General features: G+C 41.4%; 1 pseudogene; it reads left to right on the top strand.

The window, feature by feature from the left end:
* The first annotated feature begins 5,278 nt into the window (after positions 1-5,278).
* On the top strand, positions 5,279-6,583 carry LOC104861599 (annotated as a pseudogene).
* The last annotated feature ends 8,519 nt before the right edge of the window (positions 6,584-15,102 follow it).

The following is a 15,102-nucleotide window of genomic DNA, read 5'->3' as shown; positions in this document are numbered from 1 at the left end:
AATGAGTTTATGGTTTCCTTCCTTGTGGTGTTGTCCATAGATAAAGATAGCTGGAAAAGTTGACCTGCTTTAAAATGACCAGCCGACCTCAATGGAAATAATTTTTTTCCTATTCATTTTTATTTGTTTATTTATTTGGAGAAGGGTCTTGCTATGTAGCCCAAGCTGGCCTCAACCTTGTGACCCTGCTGCCTTAGGCTTCTGAGTAGCTAGGGTTACAGGTATGCAGTACCACTCCAGGATCTTCTTGTGTTGTTTATTATTATATTATTATTACTATTAGTAGTAGTAGTAGTACATGTTTGCAGTACATAATGATTACATTCCTTGTGGGGTGTTGGTACTTGTACATAACAAATCTTAAATCTTTTTTTCCCTTCCCCTTTCTCCTTCCTCCAGCTCTTGACTCCCTCCTTTTTTGCAAAAGACTTATCTCCCTACTTTCTATCTTCTATTTTTACTTTGCTCTTTATTTATATTTTGGGTTTCTTGTGTAAGTGATTTCAGACTGCAACATGTCAAATAGTGAAAGGCTTGTCTGTGAATCTAAAGAGTGAAACGCACACACACCAGGTCTTTCCATGGGGTCGTGTGAAAGATCAACGTGTTTTCTATACTAGGTTAATTTTCCCCAACCTCAACAAGGTGGCTTTCATCCTTCATCCAACAGAAGAATGTTGAGTGCCTACTATGCTTAACATCAGATACGTGGAGAAAACATGTAGACAGCTAGAAACACAAAGGCCACTTGGGAATATATTGCTGCAAAGAAACAGAAGACTGGATTTATTACCAAGGTCCTGGGGTGCTGTGGTGGCTTTCCAGAAATTCCTTGCAGGTTATTGTCCAGAACAAAGAATTGGACAAGGTATGTGCAAAAGGTAGTGAAGCTTTACACTTTTTGAAAGTAGAAACAGAAGTACATTCTGCAGAGTGATAGTAGGCTGCTGAGAAAGACAGAGCACAGTGACTATGAGGTTAATGGCCGCCATCTTTTTTAACCCCCATTCCTCAGGCTGACAAAGGCTTCCTGTCAAAAACCTGTTTGGTTTTGCACCAGAAGAATTAAAGACAGGACTTTCTGATTGGCCCCAGCTGCAAGGATTGGTAACTGTTTTTCAGTGCCTGTGTCCTGATCTCCATGATTGACAGGTCATGCCCACTTGCCCCAGGTGGCTGGCCACACCCTAATCTCCTACCTCAGATTCATCCCTCAACTGTTTAAAACAATTTACAAAAAAGAAAAATTTAATGGACATAATATTTGTACATATTTATGGGGCATTGTGCAATAATTCAAGACATGTATAACAATGTGTAATAATCAAGTTGGGTAATTAGCATTTCCATTTCCTTGTATTTTGGGATTTAATATATTCTACATTTTGGGAAATATTGGAATCTTAGTTATTTTGAAACACTGTATATCATAAGTTATTTTAGACTAGTCTGCTACAGAACACTAGCACTCCAATCCACCTGTCATTCTAAACTAGCAATGTGACACTCAGATCAAATTTCACCAATGAAAGCCCATTTACAACAGCCACTATGTGATTAAAAAGCCACTAACGGGCTGGGGATTTAGCTCAGTGGTTCAGTGGCCTGCCTTGCAAGCGCAAGGACCCGAGTTCAATCCCTGGTACCAAAAAAAAAAAAAAGGAAAGAAAAAACAAAAAAACAACAGCAACAAAAAGCCACTAACTTCGCCAATGAATATACAGAGCATACCTATTTCTGACCTTGACCAAGGAGGCAGCTCGCGAATGGCAGTTTTCTAACAAACAAATTCCTACTACAGTGATGTCTTCACTTTAGTTGTGGCTTTTGCTAACTAACGTGAACGTGATATACATTGTCTAGGTGCAAGTACTCTATAAAGCAAATTACAGACATCGTAACAGTTTACAAGATGACTCCATCTATATTTGATTTCTGACATGCATGAATAATTTATTTCACCAATATTTCATCAAAATCGTGCCCTGTTAATTAGATGAAGGGTTTTTTTGTGACAAAGCACAAACTGCTGGGGTGGGTGGTCTGTGGGCTTGCCGAACATAAAAGGGCTTTTTATTCTCCCAGCAGATAGGGTCCCCCAAGGATAAAAGAGGCTTGAGAGCCACTTAAATTGGCCGCTGGCAATTGGGATTGAAGCTAAGTGCTAGCTGTGACTGAATTTCTGCAAAGCACTGTGCACGGTGCCTGGCCTAGAGCTACTGTGGGCATCTGCTAGGATTTCCTTCCCCTAGAGTTAGATGTACACCATTAGATGCCCGGTGACATTTTCAAGCAGTGCAACTTTTAGTTAAGTGACTTGTCCTGGGTTTGTCTGGAAGTCATTGGTGAAGCCCAGAATAGGGCTCAGTGTCTGAGTTCAATTTCCAATCCGCAGCTCCTCTCCCCAGGGTGCCTGCCCCCCTGCTCCTCAGAAACCTTTGCCAAGAGAGAATGAGGTTCGCAAAGCCACTTAAGCATGCTGGTAGTTGTCCAACAGCCACTTCTGGTCTGGTCCCAAAATATATACTGCATATTTGCAGTTTCAAAGTAGCAAAACACAAGACTTCCTTCTTTCCCTCTCTCCTTCCTTTTCTTGCTTTTCTTCCTTCTCCTTCCTTTCTCCCTCTGTCCTTCCTCCTTTCTTTGCTTCCAGCCTCCCCTTTCCTGTCTGGCTTCTTTCCTTTTAATCCCTTCATCTCCAACGAGTAGCAGGCTGAAGGGTGAGGTGTGGGGGGGAGGAAAAAAGGAAAATCCTTGACAAATGTTTTATATCATGTGTGGGGTGGTGTTGGGGATTTGAGGTGATAGGGGGTGGAGGGCTATAGCAGGTTTATCCCAGACTCACCTGGTATTAAAACTCATAAATTCTAACTTTTTCGTGGGGGGAGAGTTGCTGGGGGTTAACTCAAGACCTCCACACTGAGCTACATCTCTACTTCTCTCTCTTTCTCTCTCTCTAAGACAGGCTCTGTCTGGGCAACATGAATTTAAGATCCTGCCTCCGCCTCCCAGAGTGTTGGAATTACTTTAAAAACTTTGAAAAATGGCTGGCATGGCACTAGTTTCCTTTCCTTAGGAAGATACCTTCACTTGATAAGATAGTTAAGAGACCTAGCCACACTCTCCTAAATGACCAAGACAAGAACCACTGTGGGGACAGATCAGCTGCCAACACAACTATTCCACAAGGTCAAGACTAATGTGCTGCCTTCCACTGCTGGGCTCACACTTAACACTTCTTCACTTCATCCACTTTGCCTGGGCCCAGAGACTAAGGATGTCACCCTCCTGTCACCACCTTCTCAAGACCGTTCACCTCCCTGCAAAGAGAGGCGAGGAGACTCCTGAAATGCTGGGAAGTTCCTCCAAAGCTACAGTGCAAATCACCCTAATTGTTTGCTAGATGAACAATGATCACTCTAACCTCCTAATTAACATTGTTAAAATCTGCTAACAAAGGACATTTAACAATATCTTAATTAGGAAGGATTTCTAATTTGTGACATAGAGCATGTTAGACAAACAGAGCACAATTCTCCTTTTGTTCCTGGGCTCAGCAGCCGGAAAGATTACAAGATATGACATAACACATTCTGCTTTGCCACTGATCATTCCATAACCCTTTCCCATTTGAGCTCCATAATTAGTGTCTGGACTAATTTTACCTGTGTTTTGTTTGCACTGCAGTTTGGAGTGAATAGGGTGGGATGATTTAGATTGGAGTAGGCACCTTCTTCTTTGGTTATCCCTGACTCACTGCAGTCCCCAGATGCTGCTGGAAAAGACCTCGGCTAGCAAATATGGCAAACTTTTGGGGGCCTCTGGTTGTGGATAATGGGGTATGAGACATGTAGCCTTGAGGGTCATCCCAAATAAATATGTAGATGACTAATCATCTCAGTCCCTATTCCTTCTCCAAGCTCTTACAGCTTATGTTAAAAGCTCCTATTATCTATCACTTAATTATTAAAAAGTGTCTACTCTATTTTCATAAATTATCTATGTGTTAGAGAAACTGGCATGTGAGTGAGAGTCCTGGGGAAAAGGGGAGCTCCAAAGCCAATTATCCCAGTTGGGAAGATTTTAGAATATAATGGAATCCTTGAATTCTCTGCTCAACCTTTAGAGATGTGTGTGTGTGTGTGTGTGTGTGTGTGTGTGTGTGTGTGTGTGTGTGTGTGGTGCCTGTTTGGTTAGACTGGATGGTAGGGGCCCGGGAAGGGTTAAGATTTGTAATAATCCTTAGTTCATTATTTTCACCTCCTTTTGAAGATATTCCTATTGGGTCCTTTTCCCTATGCCTTAACCTCTCTATCCTAAAGACAGAAGAAATGCTTCGGAGAAATGATAAACATTAGATGTTACTGGAATTACCATTCACATAAGCTACATCACCTAAACTAAATGAGAAAACATAAGAAAAATACTTAACAGCACGCCTGGCACATAGTTAATATTCAATAAATTGTAGCTATAATAAACTATGTCATAATATCTAGCTATATATAATATAAGGTGACATCTCAGATGCATTGCACAGTCAATGGTGCTGTATATAGTGTATAATGGATCACATACATAAGGGAGGGAGAGATGTTCCCTCTTTTCTCCTAGATTTGACAGCAAAGTCTAGGAAATAAACTGAAACAGGTAGATTAACAGGAGAGACGATCTATTGTACATTTATTATATGCACAGGGCATTGCAGGGAGTTAAGAAAGAATACCCCAAAAGGCAGTGGGATTTAGGAGTAAACACACATCTTCTTAAGGGAAAGTGGAGGTGGGGAGAGGAGAGATAACACAGGGAAAAGCAAATGATCTTTAAGGACAGTGGATGGGCCCTGAGAACAGGTGGGAGATATGTAAGTTTCTGTTGAAGTTTGTAAAGGGCGGTGAAAGCGAACCTTTTAGAGCTTTCAATGGTAACAACAGCCCACTGTGGCACAAATGCCACAGGTTTGCCTTCATGGGTTTAGGGTGTGTTCTTAGGCTGTTTTGTGTTGCTTTGGGCCCCAAGCCAGGGTGACAAGGAGCTTGGGCGAGACTCTAAAGAACAGGTCCAAGAAAGCTTGAAGAAAGCAAATGCTAGCAGCAGCAGCAGTAGTAGCAACAGCAGCAGCAGCAAGTTGCCCCTAGTTTGTTATGAAATAATTATCTTGAAGACGAAGAAGAAGGAGGAAGAGGAAGAGGAAGAGGCTGTCCCTATATTCCCCAGCAAAAAACCAGCCAACTCCAGCAGCACCACTGTCCAGCAGTAGCACCAGCAGAATCTCGGTAACAGCAGCCTTATACAGGCCCCCAATTGGCAAGGTCTCTATCCCACCATCAGAGAAAGAAATGCGGTGATGTTCAATAATGATTTGATGGCAGATGTACATTTCGGGATTGGGCCACCAGGTGGGACTCAGTGGTTGCCAGGACACAAATATGTCTTAGCTGTTGGGAGCTCTGTTTTCCATGAGATGTTTTATGGAGAACTTGCTGAGGACAAAGATGAAATCCGTATACCAGATGTCGAACCTGCTGCTTTTCCCGCTATGCTGAAATATATCTATTGTGATGAAATTGACTTGGCCACAGACATGGTGCTGGCCACACTGTATGCTGCCAAAAAGTCCATTGTCCCTCACCTTGCCGAGCCTGCATGAATTTCCTGGAGACCAGCCCGAGTGCCAACAACTCCTGTGTGCTGCTTTCCCAGAGCTGCCTGTTTGAAGAGCCAGACCTGATCCAACATTGCTGGGAGGTGACCAACGCCCAGGCCGAGTTAGTTCTTAAGTCTGAGGGGCTCTGTGATATCCACTTCCAGATGCTAGAAAGTATCCTCCACAGGGAAACTCTGAATGCCAAAGAAATTGTCACTTTTGAGGCGGCTCTCAACTGGGCTGAAGTAGAATGCCAGAGACAAGATCTGGCCCTGAGCATTAAAAATAAACACAAGGTCCTGCGAAAGGCACTTCATTTGATCCATTTGATCCGCACACCCACAATGGCCTTTGATTACTTTGCAAATGGTGCCGCCCTGTCCCTGTCCGGAGTATTAACTTTCAGTGAGACCGAGAACATCTTCCTCTGGTACCCTGTGGCCAAAACGCCCGAGTTGCAGTTTGTGAGTAAAGCCTTCAAGGGTCTCATCTCCCAGTGCTGCCACCATTTCCAGTCTTGTGCCTATTGGAGCAACCAGTGGTGCAATCAGGGCCGCTGCGACAGCATCCAATTTGCAGTTGACAAGAGAGTGTTCATTATGGGCTTTGGACTGTATGGCTCCAGCTGTGGCTCTGCAGAATACAGTGCCAAGATCGAACTCAAGAGGCAGGGTGTTGTCTTGGGGCAGAACCTGAGCAAGTATTTCTCAGCAGGGTCCAGCAATTCCCCATGCGGTTTGAGTACCCAGAGCAGATCGAGCCAGGCACCTTTTACACAGCCAGTGTAATTCTGGATGGCAAGGAATTCAGCTACTTCAGATAAGAAGGCATAACAAAGTTCAGTGTGGTGAAGTCACAGTCCAGTTTCAGTGCTCCTCACATAGCACAAATGGCACTGGTGTACAGGCAGGGAAGATCCCTGAACTTATGTTCTAGGCTTGAAACTTTGCCTCCCCAAAGCAGTGCAAGCTGCAAGTGCATATCTGGTCCCTCCTTGCTTACTGCTCAGCTCATCAGCAGATAAGCGATCAGCACAGGTAATTTGTAATGAATGAAGCAGTAGGCAGTTTCTAATTTCTCTTAGCCTTTTAATTCTATATGGGCTAAAATGCAGCATTCTGCTTTTAACTATATACTTAAGAGCCAAATTCTCACTAAGGCTTTGTGGTTTTAGAGCTGCATCTGTACACCTAAGGGAGAGATGGTACTCTTCCATGTGCCCAGCAGACCTCCCAGTTTTGTACTTCTGAAGAAAGTTTGGGATCATCCCAAATTTCCTTCTGGATTTTATTGCATGAATGGAAGTAGTCTAAAATAATAACATGAAGAGTTATTTTTAAACATAGCCCTTGGCCCTAAAAAAAATAAATAAATAAACCTCTTGGTACAATTTTGGAAGAAGCTGTGGTTTATAAGGAGCAATGACTTAGAAAGTAGCCAGTAGTCATATTTAGCTCTTTATTCCTTTTACATTTGCTGATTCTGGGCTTTACTTTTTAAATCCCAAATTCATAAGATTGTTATATATTAAATCAGTGTCACTATAAAATAAGAAAGTAAGAAAATTGGGTGTTTAGACCATGGCTTTACCTACAAAGCAGATTTATATTTTTGTTTACAAAATAGTATCACCATACAGCATACTTCTTTTAGAAGTAACACAATTACAAAATTTTGACATCAATAGAAAAACATTTTAGGCTTACTAATTTACATTAAAGTACTTTTAAAAGGAAACCTAAAGAAGTCCTGCACCACAAATAGTGTAACTAATGACACATTAGAGTACACAGTTTGAAAAAGCCAAACACTTCTTGCCATTAGCTTTGGACCTTAGCTATTTGCTTGTTTTTGAAAGTCCCATTGTATAGAATTCCTTTTCTGTTTCTTCCCATTAAAAGAGGACTAAACAGTTCTTTAGAGGGAGGGAGTAGTAGTTTTATAGGACTACATGTTAATGTGATAAAGTTTTATTCATTGCTTTTAATCTGAAATACGCTTTACCTGATCTTTGGCCATAGTCGATCCTATTTGTTGATTACAGTTCTGTCTTGTTGGACTGATAGAACCTGGCCTCTGGCCATCTTAAAGTGCCAATATATGTCTGCAGGGTTTTTGAGCAGCATGGCAGTAGCTCAGAGGGAGAGACTACATGCAAAGGAAGGAAACCAGAGACCATAGGAAGCCAGATACCAGGGGCTATCAGGTTTACACTTTTTATAGCAATGCTTTCTTGAAAGAACTAACAGGGGTACCATAATAACTTCATTAACTCCTTCCAAGTGCAGAGTCCCAAACACCTAGTTGATCCCCAGCCTGCCCCATTTCTGAAATGTTGCAGCACCTCAGCACTGTCAGGAAGGTGACCAGGTTTCCAGTACAAGAAACGCTGAAGGACAACTCAAACCATTTCCAATGATAACACAATACTATGATGAACAGAAATGGTGAAAATGGGTTTCTGTATTTTCTAATGTATTAGCATAGAGCTATTCATATTTACTTGTAATCCTTTTTATTTCTTTATTTCTATTTTCTTTTTGTATTAGAGAACAAACTTGGGACCTTATACTTGCAAGGCAGGTGGCAGAGCTACAGAATTTAAACTCCTGACTGTACTGTGCTTCTTTAATTCTTTATATTTCTGTTGTATCAGTTGCGATATATTTTCTGCACTCCCAATCTTATTTACGCGAGTCATATCTTTCTTTTCTATTTAACCTAGTGAACAATTTGTTAATTTTGTTCACAATTTACATTTATTTTAATTATCCATCTCACAGCAGGTAAAACTTCCTGTTTGTTGATGTGATCGCATATTAAGAATCAAGAAAACCACTGCCACACAATCTTGATTTCTACCTTAAAGCCTTTTCCACATTCACATTGACATTTTAATTGTTATTACCATTATGGTTAAAATGCTTTGCTGTCTTTATTTTCTTTATTAATTAAGGGCTGACTGTTATGCTTTATGTTTTGTTAAGCCGATGACTCTGTTTCTCACCTGACTTGTGGCTAACACAAAAGCGAAATCTCATGCTGATACTAACTATGAAACCCACAGCCCAATACCCAACTAGAGAAATTCCAAGGGTTTCAATCACCCTAATCCTAACGCTAAACCTCGCACTAACTGTTGAAGAGGTACTTATATTCATATATCATTCCTAACACTGAACGTAAAATTAACAAACACACTCACCCTCAAACACACAACACACTACACAGCCTGTGAAATGGGGAGCCTATTCCATCCCCTAAATCTAGCACTTGCCCTACTCCCTAGACATTCACTACCCATTATATCCAGACTGCAATGTTCAGGTTCTTGGAAACCCACAGTAAATCCAAATTCAAAAAGGACACTGCCCTCACCTTCCTTCTCACATGCTAATTATCTGGTACATGAATTCCTTTCCTATCAGGCTCACCAATCCTAACAGTAACCCTAACTGACAACCTCATTCCTAAGTCCCATAGGGAGGTACTTGAAATCCTGCAATATGGCTAAGGCTAAGGCAAAATCTCATGCTGATATGATCTATGAAACCCACACACCAATACTCAAGAGGAGAAATTCCAAGGCTATAATTCACCCTAATCCTAACTCTAACACTAACCCTACCCCTAACTGAGAAGGTACCTATATTTCTACATCATTCCTAACAATGAACGTCAAATTAACAAAAACACTAACCCTCAAACACACACTACACTACACAGGGAGTGAAATGGGGAGGCTATTCCATCCTCTAAATCTAGCTCTAAGCCTACTCGCTAGCCAGTCACTACCAATTTATCCAGACTGCAATATTCAGGTCCTTGGAAACCCACAGTATATCTCACCTTCAAAAAAGTCACTGCCTGCACCTCCTTTCTCATATGCTAATTATGTGGTATGTGAACTCCTTCCCTACCACGCACACCAGTCCTAACACTAACCCTAAGCAACGACCTGATTCCTAAATTCCCATAGGGCAGACCTTGAAATCCTGAAATTTGCCTAACCCTAAAGCAAAATCTCATGCAGGTACTAACCAGGAAACCCAAACCCAAATACCCAGGTAGAGAAATTCCAAGGCTATCACTCAGGCTAATGCTAACGCTAACCCTAACTAGAACTCTAACCCTTGAGGAGGTACTTATATTCCTACATAATTACTAACACTGAACATCAAAATAACACCAAGACTCAATCTCAAACACACAATACACTGCACAGGGAGTAAAGTGGGGAGACTATTCCATCGCAGCAATCTAGCTCTAAACCTACTCCCTAGCCAATCATTACCAATTATATCCAGACCAAAATATTCAGGTCCTTGGAAACCAACATTACACCCCACCTTCAAAAAAGTCACTGCCCTCACCTTCCTTCTCAAATGCAAATTCTCTAGTACATTAATTCCTTCTGTATCAAGCTCACCAATCCTAAAACTAACCCTGACCGACAACCTGATTCCTAAGTTCCCATAGGGTGATACTTGAAATCCTGCACTGTAGCTAACACTAAGGCGAAATACCATTCTGATGCTAACTATGAAACCCACACCCCAATACCTAGGTAGAGAAATTCCGAGGCACACACTCACACTTATCAAAACACTAACACTGTATGTCAAAGAGGTACTTATATTCCAACTTCATTCCTGAAAATTAATGTCAAATTCACAACACTCACCCTCAAACACACTCTACACTACACAGGCAGTGAAATGGGGAACCCTACGCTGCCCCCTAAACCTAGCTATAAGTCTACTCACTAGCCAATCACTAGACATTATATCCAAACTGCAATGTCAGGTCCTTCGAACCACACAGTACATCCCACCATCAAAAAAGTCACTGTCCTCACCTTCATTTTCACAAGCAAATTATCTGGTAGGAGAATATCTTCCATATCACGCTCACCAAGCTTAAACCTAACCTTAACTGACAACCTGATTCCTAAATTCCCATACGGTTGAACTTGAAATCCTACACTGTGGCTAATCCTAAAATGAAATCTCCTGCTGATACTAACTATGAAACCCACACCTCATTACCCAGGTACAGAATTTCCAAGGCTATCACTCACCCTAACCCTAACCCTAACCCTAACACTAACCCCGTCCCTCAAGGAGGTACTTATATTCCTCCCTCATTCCTAACAATGAACATCAAAGGAACACCAACACTCACCCTCAAACATACACTACACTACACAGAGAGTGAAATGCGAGCCTAAACCATCCCATAAATCTAGGTGTATCCCTACTCACTAGCCAAACACTACCCATTATATCCACATTGCAATGCTCAGATCCTTGGAAACCCACATTACATGCCACCTTCAAAAAAGTCATTGCCCTCACTTTCCACCTCACATGCAAATTATCTGGTAATGCAATATCTTCCATACCACGCTCACCAATTTGAACACTAACCCTAACCAACAACCTGATTCCTAAGTTCCCAAGGGCAGTACATGAAATGCTGCACTATGGCTCAACCTAAGGAGATATGTCATGCTGATACTAAGTATGAAACCCAAACAGCAATTCCCAGGTACAGAAATTGCAAAGCTGTCATTCACCCTAATCCTAACCCTCATCCTAACCCTAACCCTGACCCTACATAATCCTAAAAATGAACATCAGATTAACAGCAACACTCATCCTCAAACACACTACACTACACAGGGAGTGAAAGGGTGAGCCTATTCTGTCCCCTCAATCTAGCTCTAAACCTACTCACCAGCCAATGACTACCCAAGATAACCAGAATCCAATATGTAGGTACAAGAAATGATGAGGTACTTCCCACCTTCAAAAAATGCAATGCCCTCACCTTCTATCTATAATGAAAATTATTTGCTGGGAGAATTCCTTCCCTTCATGCTCCCCAATCCCAACCCTAACCCCAACCCACAACCTGATTCTAAGTTTGCATAGGGCGGTACTTGACATCCAGCACTGTGGCTAACCCTAAGGCAAAATTTCATGTAGATATTAACTATGAAACCAAAATCCCAATACCCAGGTACAGGAATTCCAAGGCTATTACTCAATGTAATCCTAACTCTAACCCTAACACTAACCCTGTCCCTCAAGGAAGTACTTAAATTCCAATATCATTCCTAACACTGAACGTCAAATTAACAAAAACATTGACCTGCAAACACACACTACACTACATGGGGAGTGAAATGGGGAGCATGTTCCATCCCCTAAATCTACTTCTAACCATACTCACTTGGCAATATCTATGCATTATATGCAGACCACAAGGCTCAGGTCCTTGGAAACATACAGTACATCCCAACTTCAAAAAACCCACTGCCCTCACCTTGCTTCTAAAATGCAAATTATCTTGTACATGAATATCTTCAATATAATGCTCAATGAGCCTAACCAAAACCCTAACCAACAACCTAATTCCTAAGTTCCCATAGGGGGGTACTTGAAACCCTGCAGTGTGCCTAACTCAAAGTCCAAATCTCATGCTGATACTAAATATAAAACCCACACGCTAATATCCAGATATAGAAATTCCAAAGCTATCACTCAACCTAATCTTAACCCTAACCCTAACCCTAACCCTGTCCATCAGGGAGGTACTTATATTTCTACATCATTCGTAACACTCAACGTCAAATTAACAACAACACTCACCTTCAAACACAAATTACACTACAAGGGAGTGAAAAGGGGAGTCTGTTCCATCCCCTATGTCTATCTCTAATCGTACTTGGTACCCAATCACTAGACACTATATCGACACCATACTGTAAGATCCTTTGAAAGATACAGTACATCCTACCATCAAAAAATTCACAGCCCTCACCAACCTTTTCACATGCAAATTATCTTGTATGTGAATTCCTTCCATAACACGCTCACCAATCCTAACCCTAACCCTCACCAACAATCTGATTCCTAAGTTCCCATAGGGGGGTACTTGAAAACCTGCACTGTTACTAACCCTAAGGAGAAATCTAATGCTGATACTAAGTATGAAACCCATATCTCAATACCCAGGTACAGAAATTACAAGGCTAACCCTCAACAAAATCCTAACCTCAACCCTATCCCTCAAGGACGTACTTATACTCCTATATCATTCCTAACACTGAACATCAAATTAACAACAACACTCACTCAAACACACATTACAATACACAGGGAGTGAAATGGGAAGCCTATTCCATCCCCTAATTCTAGCTCTTACCCCACTCCCTAGCCAATGAGAACCCATTACATACACATAGCAATGTCAGTTCCTTGGAAACATATAGTACATGCAACCTTCAAAAAAGTCACAGACCTCGCTTTCCTTCTCAAATGTGAATTATCTGGTAGATGACTACTTTGCTATTAGGCTCACCAGTCCTAACTCTAATGCTAACTGAAAACCCAATTCCTATGTTCCCAAAGGGTGGCACTTGAAATCCAGATCCGTTGCAAACCCTAAGTCAAAATCTTATGCTGAAACTAAGTATGAAACGGGAGCCTTAATACCCAGGTACAGAAATTCCAAGCCTATCACTCACCCTAATCCTTACTCTAACCCTAATCCTAACCCTATCCCCCAAGGAGATACTTATATTCCTACATCATTCCTAAAACTGAGCATCAAATTATCAAAAACACTCATTCTCAAACAGACATTGCAGTACACAGGGAGTTAAATGGGGAGCCTATTCTGTCCCCTAAATCTAGCTCTAACCCTACTCGCTAGTCCATAACTACACATTATATCCACAACAGAATGTTAGGTCCTTCGAAAAATACAGTACATGCCACCTTCAAAAAAGTCACTGCCCTTGCTTTCCTTCTCAAATGTAAATTATCTGGTAGGTGAATTCCTTCCCTATTATGCTCACCAATCCTAACCCTACACCGAACCAACAACCTGATTCCTAAGTTCCCATAGGGCGGTACTGAAAATCCTGTCCTGTTGCAAACCCTATGGCAAAATCTCATGCTGATATTAAGTAGGAAATGAAAACCTCAATAGCAAGATACAGAAAATCCAAGGCTATCTCTCACCCTAATCTTAACCCTAACCCTAATCCTAACCATAATCCTCAAGGAGGTACTTATATTCCTGCATCATTCCTAACACGGAATGTCAAATTAACAACACTCTCCCTCAAATACACACTACACTACACAAGGATTGAAATGGGGAGCCTAGCCCGTCCCCTAAATCCTGCTCTAACCCTATTCGCTAGCCAATGACTACCCTTTATATCAACAACTTAATGTCAGGTACTTGGAAACACACAGTACATGCCACCTTCATAAAAGTCACTGCACTCACTTTCCTTCTCAAAAGTAAATTATCTGGTAGGTGAATTTCTTCCCTATTATGCTCACCAATCCTAACCCTACACCTAACTGACAACCTGATTCCTAAGTTCCCATAGGGCCATACAGGAAATCCTGCTCTGCTGCAAACCCTAAAGCAAAATCTCATGCTGATACTAAGTGTGAAACCAAAACCTCAATATCAAGGAACAGAAATTCCAAAGCTATCACTCACCCTCATCCTAAACTTAACCCCAACCCTAAACCTATCCCTCAAGGACATAGTTATATTCCTACATCATTCCTAACATTGAACGTAAAATTAAGAACAACACTCACACTCAAACACACACTATAGTACACAGGGAGTGTAATGGGAAGCCTATTACTTCCACTAAATCTAGTTCTAACCCTACTGGCTAGCCAATGAATACCCATTATATCCACACTGCAATGTCAAGTCCTTGGAAACGCACAGTACATACAACCTTCAAAAAAGTCACTGCCCTCACTTTCCTTCTCAAATGTAAATTATATGGTGGGTGAATTCCTTCCCTATTATGCTCACCAATCATAACCCTAACCCTAACATATAACCTGATTCCTAAATTCCCATGGGGCGGTATGGGAAATCCTGCCCTGTTGCAAACCCAAAGGCGAAATCTCATGCTGATAATAAGTATGAAACCAAAACATCTATACCCAGGAAAAGAAAATCCAAAGCTATCACTCACCCTAATATGAAACCTAACCCTAACCCTATCCCTCAAGGACGTACTTATATTCCTACATCATTCCTAATACTGAACATTAAATTAACAACACTCCCTCTGAAACACACACTACACTACACAGGGAGTGAAATGGGAAGCCTATTCCATCTGGCAAAGCTAGCTCTAAGCCCACTCCCTAACCAATGAGAACCCATTACACACATACATCAATGTCAGTTCCTTGGAAATGCACAGTACATGCGACCTTCAAAAAAGTCACAGACCTCGCTTTCCTTCCCAAATGTAAATTTTCTGGTAGTTGAACTACTTCGCTATTATGCTCACCAGTCCTAACTCTAATGCTAACCGAAAACCTGATTCCTATGTTCCCAAAGGGCACTTGAAATCCTGCCCCGTTGCAAACCCTAAGTGGAAATCTCATGCTGAT

The sequence above is a fragment of the Fukomys damarensis genome, unplaced genomic scaffold (genome assembly GCF_012274545.1).
Source record: "Fukomys damarensis isolate Sample0158 unplaced genomic scaffold, DMR_v1.0_HiC HiC_scaffold_10, whole genome shotgun sequence".
Taxonomy (NCBI): domain Eukaryota; kingdom Metazoa; phylum Chordata; class Mammalia; order Rodentia; family Bathyergidae; genus Fukomys; species Fukomys damarensis.
The sequence above is the reverse complement of the archived record's forward strand: the minus strand, read 5'-3'. Positions and strand labels throughout refer to the sequence as shown.